We start from the raw sequence: 25,112 nt of genomic DNA on the forward strand, positions 1-25,112 counted from the left end.
GAAAACAAGAAAAAAAATATTCTGAATCTCAGAAGCCAGAACAGCAAGAGGGATCACTGCGCAGCGAAAGCAGCGATCCCTCTTGCTATTCTGGCTTCTGGGATAGCTGCGCAGCCTGCATTCACTCCATAAGACGCACACACATTTCCCCTTACTTTTTTGGAGCAAAAATTTTTTTATAGAGCAAAAAATACGGTAATTTGGAGGTTAGTGATTTCCCCACCCCACCCCCAGCTAAAAGATCACTATGTGGAAACATTGTTTTTTGTTGTATACCTGGTAGGGTGGCATTTTTTCTGGCCTGGTAAGCAATGTTCTAGGCAAAATTACGCCATCTCTTCTTATTGAAAAACATGCTTTCATGCCTATTTAGTATTAAAACACCCGTGTGCCGACTCACATTTTCTGCATGCATTCCCAATTGGCTTCATAAACATTCACAGGGGATCAAGATTTCATGCTTAATCCAGCAAATATTTAAGCTGCGAAAATGGAAATCTTCGTGTGTCCCACCACATTTGTGTTGCACAAACTGATAAGCAAATTATTGTTACCTACTTTATGTGAAGATCCCTTACTTTTGGTCAGTAATCTGAAGAACCATCTACCTCTACCTCTACCTCTACCTCTACCTCTACCGCTATCTCTATCTCGCTTGGACTACTGCAATGCGCTCTACGTGGGGCTACCTTTGAAGGTGACCCGGAAACTACAACTAATCCAGAATGTGGCAGCTAGACTGGTGACTGGGGGCGGCCGCCGAGACCACATAACACCGGTCCTGAGAGATCTGCATGGGCTCCCAGTACGTTTCCGACCACAATTCAAAGTGTTGGTGTTGACCTTTAAAGCCCTAAATGGCCTCGGCCCAGTATATCTGAAGGAGCGTCTCCACCCCCATTGTTCTGCCCGGGTGCTGAGGTCCAGTGCTGAGGGCCTTCTGGCAGTTCCCTCATTGCGAGAAGCAAAGCTACAGGGAACCAGGCAGAGGGCCTTCTTGGTAGTGGCGCCCACCCTGTGGAACGCCCTCACACCAGATGTCGAAGAGATAAACAACTACCTGACATTCAGAAGACATCTTAAGGCAGCCCTGTTCAGGGAAGTTTTTAATGTGTGACACCTTAGTGTATTTTTGGTCTTTGTGGAAGCCGCTCAGAGTGGCTGGGGAAACTCGGCCAGATGGGCGGGGTACAAATAAATTGTTGTTGTTATTGTTGTTGTTGTTATCTCTATCTCTATCATTACTAGCTCATTCAGTAGAGCATGAGTCTCTTAATTCCAGGGTCGTGGGTTTGAGTCCCACATTGGGCAAAAGATTCCTGTATTCCAGAGGGTTGGACTAGATGACCCTCGTGGTCCCTTCCAGCACTACAATTCTTTTATTATTCTCCGAACTTGTGCCCTGTTTGCCTGATGCTTTATTGTCATTCTTGCTTTTCTTCCAAAATACTGAATGCATCATTCATCCAAAGTTAATACCTTTCCAATTAATTTCAAAGGGAAAATTTAAGAACACGTTTAATTCTTTCTTGTACTTTGGAAAGGTTAAAAGTGCTGGGTTATGCCCTGTGATTTAGCGCTTTCCCTGTATCATTTGACAAATGATCCTATGCCCATGGTTGGTGAAACCAGATTCCCTTCTTGGTTGTTGATAATTCAGGCAGAATTGAAGAAGGAAACCATGAAACGACTCAAAGGAAGGAGGCATGAAATCACTACTAATCGTTCCCTTGAATCCATGCTAAGACTTGTTTTTAAATTACAGAAGTGGCAGAGAGCAATAGTGTAGCATGCCTAGAACTAATTCTGGCTGCTTGTCTTACCAACAGACCATTACTTTAAATCAGCGCTGCAGCTGGTTTTCAGTTGGGTAGAGCGCTGTGCTGATAGTGCCAGGCTCAGAGGTCTCTGTATGGGACAGCTGCATATCCCTAACTTGGACTTAGTTGATCATCAGGGTCCCTTCCAACTCTACAGTTCTACGATTCTGTGATAAAAGTGCTATAGCTGCTGCCACGGTGTGTCTGCCATTGACAGCAAAAGCAGAGGTGACAGTACTCTGCATCAGTGACACACACAAAAAAGAACTGGGTAAAACGGTGCAGGTCTGACAATGGGGACTTCCCCCCATTTTTAAATTGATTTTTTTTAAAAAAAATATGACATTTCTGGTTCTGGTTGTGTAAAAGCTGTGAAGAACGAGAAAGCAAGAAATAGCTTGGTTGCAGCCCTGGAAACTCCCATTGTTCTAGGCGTGTTTTGAGACAGGGAACTTCATTAATGCAAGCAGTTTCTGAGCTCTGGGTGCAGTGCAGTGGTACCTCAGTTTAAGAACAGCCCTGTTTACGAACTATTCAGTTTATGAACTCCGCAAAACCGGAAGTAGTGTCCAGGGCCGTCTTAAGTATATCCGGCGCAGTGGTGCAAAGATCCTCCCCCCCCCCCATTTCCCAGAGTTGCAGACCTTTTTACGGCTCTGCCGGCAGCTTTGCATGGCTGGAGGAGGCTGGAGGGCAGCTCCTCTGGCGGGGAAGAGGCGGAGGCTCCGGGTGTGGGGCTGCTTCAGCGAGGCAGGTGAGGGCAGCGAGCTGATGCCAGGAAGAAGAGTTTGGATTTGATATCCCGCTTTATCACTACCCGAAGGAGTCTCAAAGCGGCTAACATTCTCCTTTCCCTTCCTCCCCCACAACAAACACTCTGTGAGGTGAGTGAGGCTCAGAGACTTCAAAGAAGTGTGACTGGCCCAAGGTCACCCAGCAGCTGCATGTGGAGGAGTGGGGAAGCGAATCCGGTTCACCAGATTACGAGTCTACTGCTCTTAACCACTACACCACACTGGCTCTCCGTGTCCACCCTCCGCCTCTTCCCTGGCGACCTGCAGAACTTGGTGCCCCATGCCACTTGCCGCTATGGGCAAGACGCCCCTAGTAGTGTCCCAGTTTGAGAACTTTACCTTGGTCTAAGAACAGAATCCAAATGGTAGAAAGGCACCGGTGGTGGGAGGCCTCATTAGGGAAAGTGCACCTTGGTTTAAGAACGGACTTCCGGAATGGATTAAGTTCGTAAACTGAGGTACCACTGTACTGTGCCTAAGATTTCAGATTAAAACTGCCACTGCTGGAACGAAAGGAGGAACTTTTTCTGCCTCCCCACTTCCAGTCACTCTCCGAAGATTGGAGAAAGGACCCTCATAAGAATATTAGGGGGCGGAGGTGGGCAGGGGAATTATGGCTTTGGTTTTTTTTGGCAGTCTTCAAATGAGGACTAGACCATGTAAAAAATGAACGTAAGATTTTAGCTGCAGTTCATTCATTTCCAGCTTTGTATTCTTGTTATAAAAAAGTACGCCCAGGCATTCTGTCATTGCGCCCCTAACCTTGGTTTAAGGTGCCATTTAGCTCCCAGCTTTCATATCTCAGTTTCTAACACTGCTCAGTCGGGAAGAGCAGGAGACTCTTAATCTCAGGGTTGTGGTTCTGAGCCCCACGTTGGAGAAAAGATTCCTGCATTGGACTTAGATGACCTTTGCCATCCCTTCCAGCTCTGTGATCCTGTGTGCTAGCATCTGTTGTCTCTACTGCGGGTGAGATCAGATAAGGTAGACATGTGAAAGGGAATGGGTCCAAAGATGGTTTTCAAGCGAAAGGCAATCATAGTACCGTGACAGAGGAAAGGAACCAGGGGTGGCTGAAAAAGAGTAGCCTGCCATGTAATTATGCACACGCTTACTTTGCAAAATTTATTGCATTGGGATGTTGCGGCGGCCCTTTGCGTAGATGGCTTCTAAATGAAATTCTTAGAGGATAAGTCTAGTGGCAGCTACTAGCCACGAGAAGTAAACAGAGCCTCCTTTTTCCAGAGGCAGCGTTTTTCTGAATGCCATTTGCTGGAGGCAAATACCACAGGATGGCTGCTCCCTCAAACGACTCTGACCTTTCTTCCTCGCTGGCTCTTAAATGGGACTGCTGCTTCCTTCAAATCCTTCCTCCAATTTTAACCTTTTGTATAAAGCCTTTGGCACAGCTCCCTAGTTCCCAAGCCGTGCTGCATTTTTTATGCCTGTGAACAAGCCCATATAACTGAAACAACTTCACATCCTTTCCCTTTTACCCTTGCCTCCTTTCCCCTCGATTTCTCCTGCGTTGGGTTTTAGATTGCAAACTGCCCTATTCTGCTCCTTAAATTGATGGTGGCATATTAATCTCTTGTCGCGCTCTCTCTGCTTGCGGACTTCCCAGCTGGTGTGTCTGGTCTCTATGAGTCTTTAGTCCGATCCAGCAATGTGTGGTTCTGTGGGCGATATTGGACCTGTCCCATTGCAACCTGTATTTCTGATACGGTGTGTAATACTCCCATTTTTCAGTTTAGAAGATGCGTACAGTGGTACCTTGGTTCTCAAACTTAATCCGTTCCAGAGTCTGTTCCAAAACCAAAGCGTTCCAAAACCAAGGCGTGTTTTCCTATAGAAAGTATCCATTCCAGACTTTTAAAAACAACCCCTAAAGCAGCAATTTAACATGGATTTTACTATCTAACGAGACCCTTGATCCATAAAATGAAAGCAATAATCAATGTACTGTACAGTGGTACCTCGGGTTACATACGCTTCAGGATACATACGCTTCAGGTTACAGACTCTGCTAACCCAGAAATATTACCTCGGGTTAAGAACTTTGCTTCAGGATGAAAACAGAAATTGTCCAGTGGCGGTGCAGTGGCAGCAGGAGGCCCCATTAGCTAAAGTGGTACCTCAGATTAAGAACAGTTTCAGGTTAAGAACAGACCTCCAGTTCTTAACCCGAGGTACCACTGTACTATAAAATAAATAAGACAGTATTGTAGATGATAAAAATAAAAATTAATTTTTTTTCTTCCCTGCACTGATGATAGTCATTGTTTGGATGAGGGGCTTTTATCCATTTCCGCAGTCACATAATCAATCAATCAATCAATCAATCAATCAGTAGCTGAACTGGGTTCCACACAGTCACAAAAACAAATTAACAGAAAAAGCCTCAAAAACAAAAGTGTAAAATTTCATATGTTCCGGAAGTCCGTTTGACTTTCAAAATGTTCAAAAACCAAGGTGCAGCTTCTGATTGGTGCAGGTGCTCTGGAAACAATAGCTGACAGCCGCATTGGACGTTCGGCTTCTGGAAAACGTTCAAAAACCAGAACACTTACTTCCGGGTTTTAAGACGTTTGAGAACCAAAGCATTTGAGTACCAAGGCGTTTGAGAACCAAGGTACCACAGTATAGCTAAACATTGGTATACGGTGATAGCACTGCTGACTCCCTGACCTAGCCATTTTGTGTTTTCTTCTGAGTCAGGTGATTTACCCACATCAAAAGCAACCACCGCCCTGCCTCAAAAATACCTTTCTGTTTTAATTCTGTGCATATCTCATTGGGGGGAAAGCTTTCTATGGCCTGAGGCACACACAGTGTGGCTGCCACATGGAGCCTTTCTTTAATTGCTATGCACAACGGCGGTCTCCACGCAGGGGACTAGTTAGGTTCAGCAACCCACTTACACATCAGATTATTTTATTTTCCTACATGTATTTCACATCATGGCATTGTCCCATTTTATCCACTGCCCCCACCCCAAAATAAATTGGTGGTATGCAGAAACCTACAAGATCTCCACAATAGGCCGCGGCTTGCGAACTGCCTCTCCACCCGCAGAACCCACAAACAATTGAGATGCTTTTAAAAAGCAAATTCTACACGGTGTTTATGTAATGCATCGGCCTTCCGCCCCACAACACAAGGTGTTTTTGTTTCAAAACCAGTTGAGTGTGGAAAGAGATTTACTATTGATTGTTTATCTAGTGGGATGTCCTTAAATAAACGGTTCTGAATAGCGAAAGACTTAATTTCTACTTTGCATTTAAGTTCTTGGCACACGAGAAGAACAAGGAAGGAAACTCCCTTTTAGTAGTTGCTCAGATTACACCTGGAGATACATAGGAATCAGATTTCCATAATATACCTTTTGAAATCCTCCCCCCTTTTCTGGGAATTACTTGAATCACCAGTTTGTGCAAAGCCAGCCGCTTTTAGGATTAATAGTAACCACTGCGGTGAGCAGGAGAGAATTCCTCTGACCCAATGTACTTCGCTCAGAAAAAGTATTACCGTATTTTTTGCTCTATAAGACTCACTTTTTCCCTCCTAAAAAGTAAGGGGAAATGTGTGTGCGTCTTATGGAGCGAATGCAGGCTGCGCAGCTATCCCAGAAGCCAGAACAGCAAGAGGGATTGCTGCTTTCACTGCACAGCAATCCCTCTTGCTGTTCTGGCTTCTGAGATTCAGAATATATTTTTTCTTGTTTTCCTCCTCCAAAAACTAGGTGCGTCATGTGGTCTGGTGCATCTTATAGAGCGAAAAATACAGTATATATAAGCAAATACCTGGGAACAATTGGTTTAGTCTTCCTTCGAGAGTGTGCGATTGCAACCAAGGTTTTCAGTTGGTAGCAATTCTATAACTTTACGAAGTTGACCTCTTAACTCCCCTCTCTGGCTTCTCTGAACGGTGACCTTTGGCCATTTTCAGGAGGCCTTGTAGAAAAATGTACTTGGACTTCAGCACCACTGAGGGGTTTGTAAGACATGCCTCTTAGCAGAGCAAGAGCTCGTGACACATTCATGTTCTTCCCACAATGCACACGTTTTTACAGTTGTTGCATCAGATGAGTATTTGTACACTTATCCGAGAGATGTGAGCCTTAGACTACTGCCCAGGGTGTCTCCTCCATGTCCCCTTCTCTTCTGATGTGAGGTGAGTGGCAGTTTGGACAGGGCCTTCTCTGCAATGGGACCCCAGTAGTTGAATGCCTTCTCCAGGGTGGCTCGCCTGGTGGCAACTCTCTGTTTGTTTGCTTTTAATTTGCTGAAGCGTTTTAGTGCAAATTCTCAGATTGGCGGGGTTTTACGCTGGGGTTTTTCTGTCGGTTTTTGGTTGTACTGCTGTTTTTAAAATAATGTTTGTGCTTTTAAATTGTGCAGTGCTCTGAAAGTCTCAGCGCAAACAGCCCTTTATAAATATTTGTAAAAACAAGCTTGTGAATACTCCGTCCATCATTCCCATGAAGTATTTTTGATTTATGTATCATCAACATCGGTATTGTTTTGTGTGGAAATGCGTCCTGATCCAATTCTACTGGAATTTCCCCAAAATGGACCCCCGCAAAGTGCCACACACAGTGCTTTTTTCCCCTTAAAAAAAAGTTTAGGGGCACTCTCATTTTGACTCAAGAAAATCACCATTTTATAGTTCAAATAGGGGAAAATAAATACAATAAATGGACAAAAGTACAAAGATTCACAAAATGTTTAGGGGTATGCGTACCCCTGTCCCCCCCCCCAGAAAAATAGCACTGGCCACACGTTTATAAATTATATGGTGCGTGGCTGAAACAAACAAACAAAAAAGGGAAATTATTTCAAAGTTTTGCTCACCAGTCTTCCTAACTTTTGGCTTAAATCTGTTATGTCTGTCTTAGTTTCCTCTGTTCCTTTCTGGTTCCCTGCGTCTATTTTGGATTGTAAGCTCCTTTGCGTAGGAATCCATCAAACCCGTTCTCTGTACTGCATCATGTACATAGATGACGCGATATGAATAAACAATAGGATCACAACTTTTCTACTCATGTTCTCTGATGTTTGTATGTTTCCTTAGCTGTCTCCCTATTGTTTCGTATCAAGTTTAAACTTCTTATTTTAACCTTTTAAGGCTCTTTATGTTCTTGCTTCTTCTTATCTATATCTGTTCATCAGGCCCTAATCTTATTAAATCACCACTATCTTGGGCTGTTTCTGTCTTCCTGCCTTCTCTCTTGTGTGGAAATCTCCCTGCCTCTCCCTCTGATATTCACCTTGCTGCCTCTTTTATTTTTGCCTTTTTTAAAGAAATTATTAAAAATGCATATTCTCTCTGCTGCATTTCTTTCTTGATGTTCTATTAAAAAAAACCCTCCCTACTCCTAAAATATATTAACTCTTCTCTCTTTTCTTTTCATTCTCCCTAGTACAATTCTTATTTTTTTCTTTCTTAACTTCCTTCTTCTTTTAGATTGTCAGTCATATGGAGTGGGATTTATTTTAAAAAAAGATGTTATGTTTGTACAGCATTAGTGCACATTGGATATTGTTATAAATACTTATTATGATAACAATAAAATGTGCTCTAACATACTGTATTTTTCTGTCTATAAGTCGCCCCATGTATAAGACGTCCCCTATTTTGGGGGACTCTGATTTAAGAAAATGGGGAGATAGACTATCCATGTATAAGACGAGCCCAGATTTTGAACATTATTTTAAAAACATAGTCTTATACATGGAAAAGTATGGTAAAAGAAAGTCTAGTAGTGGGTTTTTTGGTGGGGAGGGGGACTTCCTGGATAATGTGTCTTGCTCAGATCATAAGGTATAATATTGATGTTGGCTTCATCTTCTGCCTGGGTCTCTTCTGCATCTTCTCTGCCCTTGGAACAAAGACCAGACTAGATTTCAGCTCCACCCCACCCCCACCCCCCGGGCATTTTAAATGTGCATTTAGCTAACGTAATGCAAGATGACGAGCAAAACGTTGCAACAACATGCTGAAAACGGAGGACTCTCACCCAGGAATTGAAGGTGAATTCCACAAGCCTCTTTTACAACCTAAAGAACATGTAAGAACTTCCCAAACTTTCCGTGGAATCCAGTTGACCCTGAAAGAAACACAGAATGCTGATGCTGCAAGTAGGCTGAGAGGGATTACAATATTCACTAACACTCTCAGCGCGACAAATGTGGACTCGGAGCCATTACATAAGAACCAGTCTACTTACATCCTTGTTGGCTAAACAGATATGAATCCTGACAACTTCAGCCACACGCCCCAAAGAAGGAAAACAAAGGATGCAACTGCAATGACGAACAGTACCCAAGGTGCCCCAGACAAAGTATGAACCAAGATTGCCTGTTCCTTCTGGGTGACCTCGGCATATGACTGTAACCAGGAATTTCTTCCAAAGAACTTTGTGATTCTTAACTACATAACTACCATATTTTTCACTCCATAAGACGCACCTGACCATAGGGCACACCTAGTTTTTAGAGGAGGAAAACAAGAAAAAAATATTCTGAACGAAACGGTGGATGTATGATTTTTGTGGTTCATGCTGTGGCCACAGACATGTGATTTTACAGTGAGTTTGTGGTAGCCCAATGCAAAAATCCTGAGGATCCATGTGGATCCGTGCTTTGTAACCATGTTTTTGTGCCATTGTGGCTTCCCTTATCTCTCTTCCTGATCGCTTGCCCATCAGCTGCTTCCTTTCAACACTCCCCTCTTGTTTGCCTTAGTGTCTTTTCCTTAGCTGGAGCAATTTTTTGCTCCTCCTTTTCTTCAAATTTCTCTCCTCATTGCTTTAGTCTTCCTGCCTCCTCTCCTTGCAAGTTCGCTGTCTTTACCTCCCTGCTCCCAGGCAGCCTCCTTTATTGCTAGCGTCCCTTATCTCCCTCCCAATCGCTTGCCAATCAGCAGCTTTGTTTCAACACCCACTTCCCTCTTTTTTTTAAAAAAAAAAAAAGCATGATCTGCTTTTCGCCCTGGGCAATTCGGTTCCAGGAACCACGCATTCGCTCCATAAGACACACAGACACTTTTTAGGAAGAAAAAAGTGCGTCTTATGGAGCGAAAAATACGGTACTTCAGTCTTCAAGTAAGGGATGACATGATAGAATGTGCTCCCTACAAAACATAGAAAATTTAGCATTTAGGGAGAAAGCTGGGCTAGAGCCCTTCACCCTGACATTGTAGCCCTGTTGAGATGTTCACCTGAGCATCTCTCTCTCTCTGTATGTGTGTGTGTGTGAAGTTTCTGTCTACTCAGTCCCTAGACTCTCCCTGCGCAACATGAGAAGGTTGAGCCTGATGCCTATGGGGGCTGGATGTACATGGGGGTCGGGCTTGTGTGTGTGCTCTTGGCCCCATGTGCACTTTTAAACTGCATTTTGGGGCAAATGCCTGAACATGGCACTAGTGTCCTGTGTAAGGTAAAGGTAAAGGACCCCTGACCATTAGGTCCAGTCATGACCGACTCTGGGGTTGTGGCGCTCATCTCACTTTATTGGCCGAGGGAGCCGACGTACAGCTTCTGGGTCATGTGGCCAGCATGACAAAGCCCCTTCTGGCGAACCAGAGCAGCGCACGGAAACGCCGTTAACCTTCCCACCAGAGTGGTACCTATTTATCTACTTGCACTTTGACGTGCTTTCAAACTGCTAGGTTGGCAGGAGCTGGGACCGAGTGACGGGAACTCACCCCGTCATGGGGATTCAAACCGCCGACATTCTGATTGGCAAGTCCTAGGCTCTGTGGTTTGACCCACAGTGCCACCCGCGTCCCCAGTGTCCTGTGTACAGAATTTTAATATGGAGGTGAATTCACATAGGTTAGCGCCCCCACCTTCTCATAGTTTGAAATGTTATAGCACAGACACAGGTTTAGGCCCGAGTGTGCAATAGATAACAGTTTTAAAGCCCACCATAGGATAGAAGTTGTCAGCTTTTCTTTGAAAGATGAAAGGTGATGAAAAACGGTTGGGGGGAGGTGGCTGCGGTGGCAAGGCGTCTTGTAGAAAGCAGTTGGAGAGACACCAAATGGAGAGAATCCTATGTGTTGCAGAAAAGGCTCTGTCACAAATGCTCAGTTATCTTCTGACACACCGTTGCTTGCTTTCTGTTACATTGATGGCTTGATCAACAAACGTGACAAATCCACATTCTTTAAGGCTCCTGGAAAGTCAGGCACGTCGTCAATGATTGTAAATTGTGTGACTGTAGATGAATGTTTTCTTCCAAAGCCATGGAACTCTGTCAGTCATGTTTTTGTTAGGATATATCCTAACAGTTTTGCCCCCCCCCCCATTCTTTCCCTTGTGTTGTGTTCAGCTGAATGAGATTGACATGGTGTTAGGTGGTGAAACAGTTGTCAATCAAAAGATCTGAAATAAGACAAAAGAAATGTCATGAATATATATATAACCCCTAAGTTCATGATTTTTTGGTGCAATTCGCCAACTGTCTTTTTCAAGTTGTAAGAATACCTTTCAAACAATAATTGGATTTTTTAGACATAGCTGACAGCAGGCAAGACAACAGCTTTTCCACCCTACTTGGGACTAAGGTGGTCTGTGCTGCAGATACGGAAGTTATTCATTCAGGGACATTAACAGAAAAGTCACTTGAGAGCAGTCACAAAGATGTACTGAAGGTATGGTTTTTCTTCTTGGATCACATTTGTCCTTCAAGAAACTGTGGTCAAAAAAACATCAAGACAGTTGAGATTGCTTAAAACGGGGAGAAAAACTCTAGATGTACAAATGTATAGCTAAACGTTGGGCTGCCGTCTAAAAACACATTCCAGTCCATCTCCGTGGCAGCTCTTGCAAACTAACTGGATATCTTACTGTGAAAACATTTTAGTGGGTCTTGCCTCATTTTCCAGGAATGCAAATGTGAAATCATTTGCCAGCTATGAAAGGGCTTAGAAAATCCTCATTTCATTGGATACAACAGAAAAGGTAGAAAAGGAGGCAGCAAGAAAACTGTTATCGTTGATGAATGAACTTACACTTGATGCATTTTCAGATGTCTCATGGCAACAATCTAAGAGATCAATGATGGTTCACCTCTTCCATGTGCTTCTGTCATGACAGCTGGAGATTCAGCATAGAAATATAACTGATGCACTTGTCATAGGATTGTATCGCTGGAAGGAACCCTCGGGGTCATCTAGTCCAACCCCCTGCAATGCTGGAATCTTGACTCAAGCATCCATGGCAGATGGCCATCCAACCTCTGCTTAAAAACCTCCAAGGAAGGAGAGCTCGCAACCTCCCAAGGAAGTCCGTTCCCCTCTTGAATAGCTCTTACCATCACAAAGTTCTTCCTTAGGTTAAGTCGGAATCTCCTTTCTTGTAACTTGAATCTATTGGTTTGGTCGTAGCCTCCGGAGTAGGAGAAAATAATCTTGCTCCAGGCGACAGCCCTTTAGATATTTTGTACCAGTGTGACCATTGGCCTATTCCCATCTGCTCACCACAAAACGGCTGGGAATTAGTTTATGCAAAACACTTTCTGTGCTGATTCAAGACCGCAGTGTTAGAAATTCAGATATACAGTGGTACCTCGGGTTACAGATGCTTCAGGTTACAGACTCTGCTAACCCAGAAATAGTACCTTGGGTTAAGAACTTTGCTTCAGGATGAGAACAGAAATCGTGTTTTGGGACTACAATTCCCATCATCCCTGACCACTGCTTCTGTTAGCTAGGGGTGATGGGAGTTGTAGTCCCAAAACATCTGGAGGGCTGAGTTTGGCCACCACTGCTTTACAGTGTAGTCTACCTTGCCCAAAGGTGAGCTAGCAGGTCATGCTTAGACCTTGCCATGGAGATACAGTGGTATCTCGGGTTACATACGCTTCAGGTTACATACGCTTCAGGTTACAGACTCCACTAACCCAGAAATATTACCTCAGGTTAATAACTTAGCTTCAGGATGAGAACAGAAATTGTGCGGTGGTGGTGTGGCGGCAGCGGGAGGCCCCATTAGCTAAAGTGGTACCTCAGGTTAAGAACAGTTTCAGCTTAAGAACGGACTTCCAGAACAAATTAAGTTCTTAACCCGAGGTACCATTGTATAACCTAATCGCCAAATGGCACCTTAAACTTATGGTTACCACAATGGAATGTCTAGGCGCCTTTTTTTTTTTTACAGTGGGGTTTATTATTATTATTTCATTTATATACCACTTTATATTTTAAAGACCAAATCTCAAAGCTGTTTACAAGACATTGAAACATTAAATAAAACAATCCAGAATAAAACAAATTTAAGCTGCAAGGAAAATATTTCAGATCCTTCTCCAAGTTACATTTTGCTTTACCCAGTTGTCATTCTGGCATACAGAGATCTCCACACGGTCTCAACTGGACCCGCTCCAGTTGCAAAATGCGCCTGGCTAATTTCTAACACTGTTCAAGGGAGAGTCAACCCCATCATTGTCTGAGTGTACCTTCTTAGTGTGCTTGCGCAGAAAGGTGCAAATGCGGCAGAGGAAAGCAAGGATAACAATGTGGAGACGAGTTAATCTTAGAATGATGATGTGTACAAAGCTGGTGTGCAGCTTGCTCAGCTGAGTTTGTCTGTACAAGCAACAAGCGCTACTTTCCTTTTTTGCATTCATTCAAACTCCACTTTGGCAGCTGGCCTGCTTTATTGTCATAAATTACAACATGGGATTTACATCTGGATAAATGCAATGATGCATACAAGAAGAGATTGCTGTGCAATGAAAGGCTTGCTTCTTTCATACATTCAGTGCCAGGAAGGAGGTAGAGCAGGGGTTGCCAACCTTTTGGGACCAGTGATCACATTTTTAATTTTGAGAGGGTGGAGGCGCCAGTCACAAAATAGCTGGGGTGTGTGTGTGTGTATTGTAGCTTGACACAAAATAAGCGAGGCAGCCACCCCCAACAATCTTATGCCAATTTTGGGAAGTCATCTGTGTCCTGCCAGTCCTAATTGTGGACACACACAACACACACACACAGATGCTGCTGCTGCTTAAAACAGCAGGGAACATTCCTCAGTACCAGAAAAAATATTCATAGTAGTCACACAACATTCACACGCATTTCACAGAAATCTCTTAGGAGGTACCTGTTCCATAATAACCATATTTCTAGGAGAACTACATATAAATTAAAGGTAAAGGGACCCCTGACCATTAGGTCCAGTCATGACCGACTCTGGGGTTGTGGCGCTCATCTTGCTTTACTGGCCGAGGGAGCCGATATACAGTTTCCGGGTCATGTGGCCAGCATGACTAAGCCGCTTCTGGCGAACCAGAGCAGCACACGGAAATGCCGTTTACCTTCCCACCGGAGCGGTACCTATTTATCTACTTGCACTTTGACGTGCTTTCGAACTGCTAGGTTGGCAGGAGCAGGGACAGAGCAACGGGAGCTCACCCCGTCGCGGGGATTCGTACCGCCAACCTTCTGATCGGCAAGTCCTAAGCTCTGTGGTTTAACCCACAGCGCCACCTGCGCCCCTAGAACTACATATAGACTACCTTTAAAAAATAACGAAAGCTCCTATTCTGGGGCACTAGATTTAGTGACCCCCCTGAGACAGAGTCAGCCCTGGTCCCTTCTGAACTTGGTTGGAGGGAAAGGGATGATTCCCACCTTCTTTCTTTGTGGCATGCTATATTTGGGTCTGCCAGGAGAGGAACATGGAGCTCCTTCCATCCTTGTCAGTGCTCATGAGATCCTTACTCATGGAGCGGCTGGCTCATCTGTACAAAGGCTGTTAGTCATGGGGACTCAGTTTGGAGTCAAGGGAACAGGATGATGGGAATAACTGAGTGGCACTTGAGTTCTGGGGCTTCCCCTGCTCCCTTCTCAGCCCTCTTCCTCCATCTCCTCTCCCCTACCCTGGACATTTCCCTTTCAGTTTTGGCAAGGTAAAGGTTTCCCTGAAATCGTACACCATGGGTAGGCAAACTAAGGCCCGGGGGCCGGATCTGGCCCAATCGCCTTCTAAATCTGGCCCACAGACGGTCCGGGAATCAGCGTGTTTTTACATGAGCAGATTGTGCCATTTTATTTAAAATGCATCTCTGGGTTATTTGTGGGGCCTGCCTGGTGTTTTTACATGAGTAGAATGTGTGCTTTTATTTAAAATGCATCTCTGAGTTATTTGTGGGGCATAGGAATTTGTTCATCCCCACCCATAAAGTCCAGCCCCCCACAAGGTCTGAGGGACAGTGGACTGGCCCCCTGCTGAAAAAGTTTGCTGACCCCTGTCATACATGCTGTTAATACTGTTGAGTGTAAAATCTGTTTTTCATTTCGGTGGCTCCACTACTAACCAAAGAAAGGATGGATCCCTAAATTCACTTTGCATAGTTTGGTGTGTGTGTGTGTGTGTGTGTTGGAACACACTGCCAAATGAAATGCCCTGGGAAACAAAAATCTTCACAATGCTCACTTCACATGCAAGGCGAACTTTATTGCCCTGAGGGATCTTTGGCTTGGATCAAGCTGGATAAAGTCAGCTTCCACCCTCCCATCTGTTTACCTTGCTTTCTGTGCTACAGTGGTGGCAATGGGAGGGTTCTCCCTGTTCCCACACCTGGCTTAGAGGCTTCAGGATAAAGGTAAAGGACCCCTGGATGGTTAAGTCAAGTTCAGACTAAGGGGTGCGGCGCTCATCTCGCTTTTTGGGCCGAGGGAGCCGGTGTTTGTCCGCAGACAGCTTTTCCAGGTCAGCATGGCCAGCATGACTAAACCGCTTCCGTGACGGAAACCAGAGTGCACAGAAACACCCTTTACCTTCCTGCCACAGCGGTACCTATTTATCTACTCACACTGGTGTGCTTTTGAACTGCTAGGTTGGCAGGAGCTGGGACAGAACAACAGTAGCTCACCCTGTTGCACGGATTCGAACCGCTGACCTTCTGATTGGCAAGCCCAAGAGACTCAGTGGTTTAGACCACAGCGCCACCTGCTCCCTTTTAGGCTTTGGGATATGCCAGTGAGTGGAGGGTGAGAGGGACACCCCTTCCTTGCTGCTGGGGTTTGGAAGCTCCCTTGGACTGCAACAGGGTTCCCTTTGGTTTGGAATGAACCACGTTATTTTCTGAGTCTGGGTGAAAATACCTTTTCAAAGCATCGTGGTTGGCCGCGGTTTCCTCCAGGACAGGTTTCAGCCATGTACTTCTTTTAATGATGGTGTAAATCAAGAAGGCTTCTACAGCCTTTCAGGTTTAGGAGTGTTGTAGCCTAAACACCACAAGCTGCTTATTAAGTTTATTTCTCGTATACACGTCCAAAAGCATACCTGTTGCAATCGCTGGGAAATACTTGGTTTATACGCAGCAAATGCCACTGCAACCATTTGCAGTGGACCTCTTTTTGTCATATAAGAGAGTTTGGATAAGATGTAATATTATTATTGCATTGTGAAAACTTGCAATTACGGTGTCCAAGCATTTGTTTATAGTTTCAATTGTTATCGGTTTGCAGCCATTGATTAACAACTCTGTTGATTCAGTAGTTACATCAGGTCTGATTGTTCTCCCAGGTGAATGTAATCCTGTTTTTGATACTTTCCTAATTTCATTTAATTCTGCCTGTGTTATTTCCCTTCTTATTTGCATTGTATATTGCAACAGAGTTAAAAATGAAGATATCATATCCCAGAAAACGAGGAAGCACTCAGCTTTCACTGAAGAGATGTGAAGTTCTTACATGCAAATGATCTTTGCATCTTGAAGAGTGGTTCAAATATTTCCTTTGAGTCTGGAAGATACATCACAAAGTTCTATACAGTACCTAGAATTGCTTCTGCTTTTTCAGCAGAGTTAAAGTTTGGGGATGTTTGTTGAAAAGTTAGGTTCGTATGTAGTTCATATGTGGCATCTGCATTGTGTGCTTTACAGATGCACATTTGATGTTGCTACAGGCACACCATTAAAAGCATTCTGTAGGGACCTGTTGCTATGTGTAGCACCTCCTTGTGATGTGCACAAAATTAAATAAACACACATATCCACTTCCCTACTGTTATGGGGTGCAATTGCGACTGCTCTTGTCGCGACTGTAATGTGTATCTGCTAAGGGAGTGTCTCCTTTTTCCCCTATCTGAAGGCAGGACAGGGGTTGAAAGCACCAATCCTGTTGGGTGCCCCCCAGTCATGATAATTCAAGACCTTTCCTTGGGCCGCCTAGCAGTGGTGGCACCAGAAAAAATGGCGGCAGGGTTTTTACAAAAGGGGCAAAGTGTTAAGGTCTCTGAAAGAAAAGCAGCAGGTTATATCAGTGCTGTCGCACCCTAAAAGGTAAAGGACCCCTGAGAGTTAAGTCCAGTCACAGACGACTCTGGGGTTGTGGCGCTCATCTCGCTTTACAGGCCGAGGGAGCCACCTATTTATCAACTAGCACTTTTTGGCGTGCTTTTGAACTGCTAGGTTGACAGGTTGATTTCAGTATTACCCATTGTGAGTGGAGAAAGAGGCTAAAAAATGTGTAAAGTCACCTTCACCTTAACAGCATATTTCCAGTAAGCACCCTCTGTCTCTTCATGACATCTGACAAACAGGAAGTGTGATTGACTTGCACTGTTCCCTTGCCAGTCAGTTGAACTTCCTGTCCATACCCGTAACTTGCTCACAGTACTACAGGCGTGAAAAGCATTAGTCTGCTAAACTGTGGACAGCTGCTTCTGTGATCGTAGGCAATATAGGCGGACAGGGGAGCTGGGGACAGGCTAAACTGTAGCTAGCCGTACCAAGGCAGCCTGTATAAGGCTGCTAGTTCCCCTCCTCCTCATCTTGGTTTCCAAATTTAGCCTAGGCAGGTGTGAGGCCACACCTTGGCTCCTTCAAATGTAAGCGCTAGGGAAAGCGAAGAGCCTGTGGCAGGAGCAGGGGACCAGTGGCCCTGCTGGACTCCAGTTCCCATCATCATTGGCCACCACAGTTGGAGCTCGTGGGAATTTGAGCTCAGCAATCCCTAGAGAGCCATGGGGGTCTCCATCACCTGGCCTACAAGAAGGTGAGGAGATTTCAGGGGTGGTTGGCCTGCAAAATTCACAATGGGCTTGGAAGGCTTCTTTTGACATTTAAATGGAAACATTTTAATATCTCCGTAAGAAATCATCGGGGCCCACCCAAAAAGTTTTGGCCTCTGAAGTGAACCCCAAAATGGTGCCTCCTGCCCTGGCCAGGGAATAAAGGGTGAGTGATGCATAGGAAGAGAGAAAGATCTACATTGGGATCTGCTGCCCATCCCCCTATCCTGTCATCTGAGACAGTCACCTTACCTCATGGCCCTGGGTGCAGGCACTGTCCTGAAGGAATGCATGACCCACACTATCTAGTGTACATGACACTCGCTTTGGAGCAACAGAACCATCCAGCGGGCAAGATCTGCTCAGGAACATGGTTGCTTGCTTTGGCACAGTTTTGGAGGGGATTCCAAATTTCGGAGTTATGAATCCAGAGCCATCGGAGCTCCTGGCTGGATTGCAAGCCAAGGGGCGCGTCCCTAACGTAACTTTGGTTTTATAAAGGGTTGGTGGAGGGGGGACTCTTTGCACACACACTTCTGGAAAGGGGCATGATTCCTCCCCTCTCAAGAAACTGTTACGCAAGCAGACATGCACGCTCCGGTGCGGTGTGCCTATGTAGCCGCTTCTGCAAAACCAGCAGCCGGCGTGGAGAGGGAGTTCCGCTCGCCGCAATGGGCCCCAGGCTGCTAGTTCCCGCCTCGCCGCATCTTGCAAGGTGCACTTGCCCATCCTGCCCGGGGAAACCAGTCTGAGTCTGGAGACCCGGCGAGGCAAAGCAGCGGCGCCGCCACCGACGGGAAACTTCCGAGGGCTGTGCGCAAAGTGTGTGACGGGCGCGTGCTTGGGGTGGGGGTGGCCTGAGTGTATGGCGTCGGATCGGTGCTGGGAGACGGGAGGGGGCAGATCCTTGATCCAGATTGATGTGGGGGGGGGGGGGACGGAGGGAGAACCGGAGTGCAACCTGGTTTGTTGTTTTTCTCCTCTCCCCCTTTCGTTTCTCCGCAGGAAGCGTTGCGCAGGGCTGCCCCGGCGTGACCCATGGCTGCGATATTCGCCCCCTTCTTTGCGGCGCGCTCCTCGCTTCTCCCCAGAAGCCTCCTGGACTGCAGCTTTTTCCAAGGCCGGGCAGCGGGGAAAAACAGGTCTCGGACGGCCCCCGTTTGCTCGACGGCGCCTGCAAACGGTGCAAGCTTCTGCCCCTTTCGCCCGCCACCTCCGGCGCTTGCAAGCAGCCTGCCATAAGTGCTTTAGGTGCCAGCTCCCTGGGTGCCCAAGCACCCACAAAATTCCCCATGAAGGGGCCGGGCACCCACCAATTTTTGCTGCCAGGGCCGTGCACGCTGCATGGCGCCCGCTGCCATTGGTGGCAACTCCCTGTATGCCCGAGCACCCACAAAATTCCCCATGGGCACCCACGATCGCGGGGCCAAGTTGGCACGCCTGGCCGCCACGGCCGAGCTTGCAAAGGCGCCGCCGCCGCGCGCGCACACACACACGCGCGCCGCCCATCGGCGCGCCCCCGACGCACAGCCCGGCTCGGGAGCGGCGCGCCGTTGTCCTCCATGGGGGCTTCGCAATGAGCCTGCTTCCCCGAGACCGGCTTATTCCAGCCTGCGAGCGCCGGCTGCTGCTGCTGCCGCCGCCGCCGCCGGTCCTTTGTTCCCGCGCCCGCGCAGCCCCCCGAGGACGATGCTGCCGGCCGGGGAGGGGAATCGCGTGCAGCACCGGGGCGAACCGGCTCGGGCCGGAGGAGGGCGACCGGCGCCGAGCTGCGAGGGCCGCTTGGGAGAATAAGGAGAGCAGGCGCCGCGGCTGCCCTTTGCTCCCGCCACCCCCCAGATCGTAATCAATTTCATTTTTATTTTTATTTTCAAAAGCGGGGTGGGTGGGTGCGGAGCGAGGGCCTGCCATCGCCTTGGCCACCTCTTCCCCGTCAAGCGGTGCAGAAGGAAAGACAACCCGGCAGGTTGAGTGTGTTTCTCTCTAATATTTTTTTGGGGTGTGTGTGTGTGATGGTGCATTTCAAAGGAGGAGGTTTTCCGGTGCAAAGTTCTTTGACTGTGTGGGAGGGCTCTCTTCCCCCGCTCCCTATTGCATGCTGTCCTGTTAGAGTTGCAAGAAACAAAAGCCAGCCTGACGTTTATTCTAAACCACTTGATATTTTTATTTTTATTATTATTATTATTATTATTATTATTATTATTATTATTACACGTATGCCATATATCAATGCAGTTTGGTTGGAGGGGGCAGCACTATTCGGAAGGTGGAATATAGCTCCATATAAGATGCCAATAATGCCACTAACTGCAGTAAACAAGGGTCCGTGTTTTGATGCCTGCTAGGATGTTGCTGCAATGAGTGATGCCACAACAGTTTGCCTGGTCTCCTCCATTTGCAGACTTTTGCAAGCTGTCTTGTAATCTTGCAGAGCTTGATATAGGTGAGCAAGGCCTGAGTTGGGGGGGGGCACGGAACAAGCCCCCACCCCCTTTCTTTGCACCGAAATAGAAATCGAGGGAAGCATCACTGGGCATGTTTTTGCCCAGGTCTGGTCTCCTGTGTTTCTCCAAACCCAGGGGTTAATTGGTGCTATTAATTTGTTTTTGTACAGAGAGCTTTTGTTTTGAGTGTGTGATGTTAGTAAACACAGAACAAACAAGGAGCAGATATATATATATATATATATATATATATATATATATATCCCCAATTGCATTTTGGAACAACTGATGTAAGGTTGTGTTATGTACAGACATTTCATGCTGTTTTCTCTGGAAAAACTCTTGGTGACGACGATTATTTTGGGTGGATCGGTAGTTGCTTATATAATGTTCTAGCACCAAAATAGGTTTTTACCTGAATAAAATTGTGGTCATACTTTATTCGGCCTCTCTCCACTGAGTTATTCTTCCAGTAACTTTCCTGGTGACAACTTTCCTTTTCTTTCAGCTATATTTTCTCATTTTTAAAATCTCACCTTATTTCTTCTCTTAAAACATTGTCCGGGATAAGTTTCCTTGTGCAGACTGTCTCGTAGCACATAAGGGTGAATGGAGATGGAGACTATTATAGCCAACTCCAAATCTTGCAACTGTCATTTCAGCAGAAGTTAATCGGGGTGCCCATAATTGCAGATGAATCTTAAGGGCAGTGAACGTACATTTTACTGCATTTTCCCCACTGGGGGCGGGTAAAATGTTAGCTGTGGTAGTTGCAGAAGTTAACTAACAGTAAATCATTAGCAATTGTCTACCCAAGCAGCACTAGAGTGTGCAGAGAGATAGCGAATGGTGCAACCCTATACCCAATTACTTGGGAGTAAATCCCATTGAATTTAGTGGAACTTGCTTTCTAGTTTTCCTCTGTGCAATCAAGGTTTGTAGGTTGCAGTCTAGCCTGACGGACTGCATTTAAAATCAGTGGGGCCTAGTTGGATTGCATTCCTTGATCTGGCAGAGTTATCAGTTTCTTTAACATCAGGGCTCCTCTGCTTTTAACAGCTAGCAGGCATGCAGAAAGTTAACTGATAGCAGGGTTGCCATTCTTTTCTGGGAAGAGCTGCTTTGATTTTTTTCCCCCACCAAAGAATCTGTTCATCACAGTCTGTCCATTTTCATCCTGTCCCCAAGAGCAACTTTAAGCTAGAGTTCCGGCTGGAACTATGGCGTGCCAAACACTTTTGGAAAAGAACTCCCAGTTCCTTTTTTGTTTGTTTGCAACAAATCTGCTTAAACATCTGGAATGGTGGAAGAAAGCAGATGTCTGGCCGTTCTCTGTAATTCAAGAGCGTTAAGGGTGTGTACATAGAAATTACTTTGGTCGTGGGGGGGGGGGAATACTTAAATCTGTTTTGAGTTTTACAGTGAGTCAGGGGGCGGGGGATGACCTCTTTTGGTGGCGCGATTGCTCACATGTCAGTGAAGATAATAAACATGCCCAGTCTACTTGTGAGTGGCTTTTAAACTATAGTTATTCTACCTTTGGGGACGCGGATGGTGCTGTGGGTTAAACCACAGAGCCCAGGACTTGCCGATCAGAAGGTCGGCGGTTCGAATCCCCGCGACGGGGTGAGCTCCTGTTGCTCGGTCCCTGCTTCTGCCAACCTAGCAGTTCAAAAGCATGTCAAAGTGCAAGTAGATAAATAGGTAACGCTCTGGCGGGAAGGTAAACGGCGTTTCCGTGCGCTGCTCTGGTTCGCCAGAAGCGGCTTAGTCATGCTGGCCACATGACCCGGAAGCCGGCTCCCTTGGCCAGTAAAGCGAGATGAGCGCCGCAACCCCAGAGTCGGTCACGACTGGACCTAATGGTCAGGGGTCCCTTTACCTTATTATTCTATCTTTAGCTATTTTCTATAGGAAATGAAAGACTCCAATTACTGTATCTGACCTGCAGTGTTAGAAACTGAGATTTGAAATCTAGGAGCTAAATGGCACCTTAAACCAAGGTTGTGGGCGCAACAACGGAGTTTCTAGGAACACTTTTTAATAGCAAGAATACAAAGCTGAAAATGAATGAACTGCAGCTAAAATATTATGTTCATTTTCACAGAGTCCAGTCCTTCCCCTGCCCACCCCCCTAATATTCTTAAGAGGGTCTCTTCTCCAGTCTTCAGAGAGTAGCTGGAAGTGGGGAGGCAGAAAAAGGTCTCCCATTCCTTCCACTCTGCAGTTTTAATTGGAAATCATAGGCGCAGTACTGCGCCCAGACCTCAGAAACGGCTCGCGCTGATGGAATTCCCTGTCGCAAAAAGCGCCTGGAACAATGGGAGTTTCGAACACTGCTGGCCTGCCAGGACTTTCCTTGAGGACCAAACTCATTCAGGCAAGAACTGCTGCTCTGAACCAGCAGGCTGACCCCCAAAAAAGTCAATACCTTGTCTTGAGAGGAGTGCTGCTCCTTGTTTTTAACTCCTGCCTGGAGCCTGCACCTTTGCGAAGAGAGCTTTCGTGGTTTCTGTTGTTTCTGCATTGTTAAAGCAGCTCCTCCCTCTAATTTCTAAACTTTCATTTCTCCTTTCCCCCATCATCTTAGTGTTTTCTGCCTTGGTCCTGCCAATCACCACTTTGCAGACCTTTGGGCCAAAAAGCAGGATATAAATATAACACAACAAAATCATCTATGTCTCTGCTCTCCCTCCCAGTGGAGAAGTATATTGAATAGATATGCTATTTTAAGTGGTGCTAGCTATTCTAGCCCGTTGGGAGTAGGACAGGTTAGAAATTCCTCCCCCCCCAAAAAAAAAAATTAATAAATTGGATGGTTTGAGGATTCCAGATTAATCACCATCATTATTACAATCTTCTTCCCCTGGCTTGGCCTTTTAACAAGACCCTTTGGGAGTAGGGAGAGCTACGATAATCCTAAACAAAACCAGGTTTAAAGCTTTGAGCATTCTCATCTCTATAATCCCACATTTTAAAAGGCAGCTGGAGAAAAATGAAGAACAGTGGTCCATTTCATTTCCTTTTTTTACAGCTGAAGGTAGGTAAAGAGGGAGTAGATTTAAGAGGCAGAAAAGTTGATCTTAGGGGGAGGGTAGCTGCTGAGCCGCATTCTAGTGTTCCACCTCTGAGGCTTCTTTCGTTTTCTCCAGATTTCCAGGTTTTGAAAAACGCTGCCTTTTTGTTCACAGAACCTGCAGTGAACTTTGCTGTTTCATTGGAAGCTCTGGAGATCAATTATGCAGCGTTTATTTATCTTTACTTCTTCAGCTATTGTGTGTTTTGCAGGATAAGCTCCGTCCCATAAGAACTGTTTTGAGCTTGGAGATAACAAGGCGATATTCTGGAATGTAGCTAGTAATTTGTACCTTTGCTGCCTTTTTGCACATAGGGCAGGGAGGCTGGTTGGGAGTTCCCCTGATGGAAGCAAACCGTTGTTGTTGTTTTGTAAGTTGCACCTAGGCAGGCGAGCTGGTTGTTTCTGAGAATGGCTTGGGACGTTACTGTACGAGCACAGTCCTCTCAAATGTCTCTGCCTTCTGCTGCTTATAAACACTCGAAGGGAAACCTTTGTGTAAATGAACCTGCTCAGGTTGTATCTGTGTGTACAGCCAGCACAACTTCCCTGTTGAGCAAGCAGCACCCTTGGTTCAATGTGGAAGCAGTGTTAGAAACTGGGCTAGAAAAGCTAGGAGCCAAATGGCTCCTGGGACCTGGGTTGGCACCCAAACAGAATATCTAGTCGCCATTTGTGGGGGTCGGCAACACTTTTTATTTATTATTTCGATAAGCATGAACTAATACGCAATTCATGTAAGTGACACTGTTAATATCACGTCTTTATCAGAATACATGTTTAATTTGGTGTTGACAATAAAAATATTGGTACCACACTTCAGTTTTCAAAATACTCTACTCTCTGTTGTTAAAACTCCTTAATATATTGTCTATCCTTAACATATACCCTGAGGTTTCAAAGCACATACAGTGGTACCTCAGGTTTCATACACTTCAGGTTACACACACCGCTAACCCAGAAATAGTGCTTCAGGTTAAGAACTTTGCTTCAGGATAAGAACAGAAATCGGGCTCCGGCGGCAAGGTGGCAGCAGGAGCCCCATTAGCTAAAGTGATTCTTCAGGTTAAGAACAGTTTCAGGTTAAGAACGGACCTCCAGAACGAATTAAGTGCTTAACCCGAGGTACTACTGTATATTTCAGTAATCCTTGAGTGTCAGCCAGGTGCAAAAAAATGGCACCCAGACTTTGGGAGGTGCTCGTCAACGGAGAATCCTTAGGCACAAAAATGCGCCTGGCGCCCTGCTAATTTCAAACGCTGTGCGGAAATGGGTCTTGTTGTGCTCCATTGTCTGGTGTGCTTCTTCAGTGACTTCCGAAGCTATTCCGAAAGGAAATGTAGTTGTAGAGTTAAATTGTGGCTTCTGAATTGGGATGCCTAATGACTGGTACTTCCAATGGGCACTTCTGGTGGGAGAAAAGCAATAAGGCTAAGTGGGGGGGAACAGCAATGTTGTCTTGGCTTCTTGCCTCTTCTGTGAACTGCAGCTGGAAGTGTATGGGTATAAGTATACTATAAAGGTGCTCAGCGGAGGGCAGAATTTGATCCTAGCAGGACATATGGGTGTGTTTCAGTCGCTAGGTAACTAACTGTCTTACTGATGGGAAAGGTGGGTAGCCTAACTTTCTGGAGCTAGTACAAGCATTGGGACTTAGGCTTTACTAGTTTTTGAGGGGCACAGCCTGATTTGAAGATAAGGAATGTCAGCATTAAAGGCGCTGTGGTCTAAACCACTGAGCCACTTGGGCTTGCCGATCAGAAGGTCGGTTCGAATCTCCGTGACGAGGTGAGCTCCCGTTGCTCAGTCCCAGCTCCTGTCAACCTAGCAGTTTGAAAGCACACCGAAAAATGTGCAAGTAGATAAATAGGTACCACTCCGGCGGGAAGGTAAACGGCATTTCCGTGTGCTGCTCTGGTTCGCCAGAAGCGGCTTAGTCATGCTGGCCAC

General features: G+C 45.9%; 2 protein-coding genes across 6 annotated transcripts in view; one reads left to right on the plus strand and one right to left on the minus strand.

Moving 5' to 3' along the window:
• Positions 1-25,112, minus strand: part of KYAT3 (kynurenine aminotransferase 3) — a 339,782-nt gene that overhangs the window by 140,421 nt on the left and 174,249 nt on the right. The gene's annotated exons all lie outside the window — the stretch shown is intronic.
• The window catches only part of LRRC8D (leucine rich repeat containing 8 VRAC subunit D), a 74,840-nt gene that overhangs the window by 13,092 nt on the left and 36,636 nt on the right, over positions 1-25,112 (plus strand). Inside the window, exon 1 of one of the 5 annotated variants that reach the window (XM_079981298.1) lies at positions 18,323-18,464. The exons of 1 other annotated variant lie outside the window; for it this stretch is intronic. The gene's annotated coding sequence lies outside the window, so the exon portion shown is untranslated. Of the gene's footprint in view, positions 1-18,322; positions 18,465-19,176; positions 19,614-25,112 lie in introns of those variants that run through there. 3 more of the 5 variants (XM_079981299.1, XM_079981296.1, XM_079981295.1) reach the window with 3 other exon arrangements.

The sequence above is a fragment of the Podarcis cretensis genome, assembly GCF_951804945.1.
Source record: "Podarcis cretensis genome assembly, chromosome: 6".
Lineage (NCBI taxonomy): Eukaryota > Metazoa > Chordata > Lepidosauria > Squamata > Lacertidae > Podarcis > Podarcis cretensis.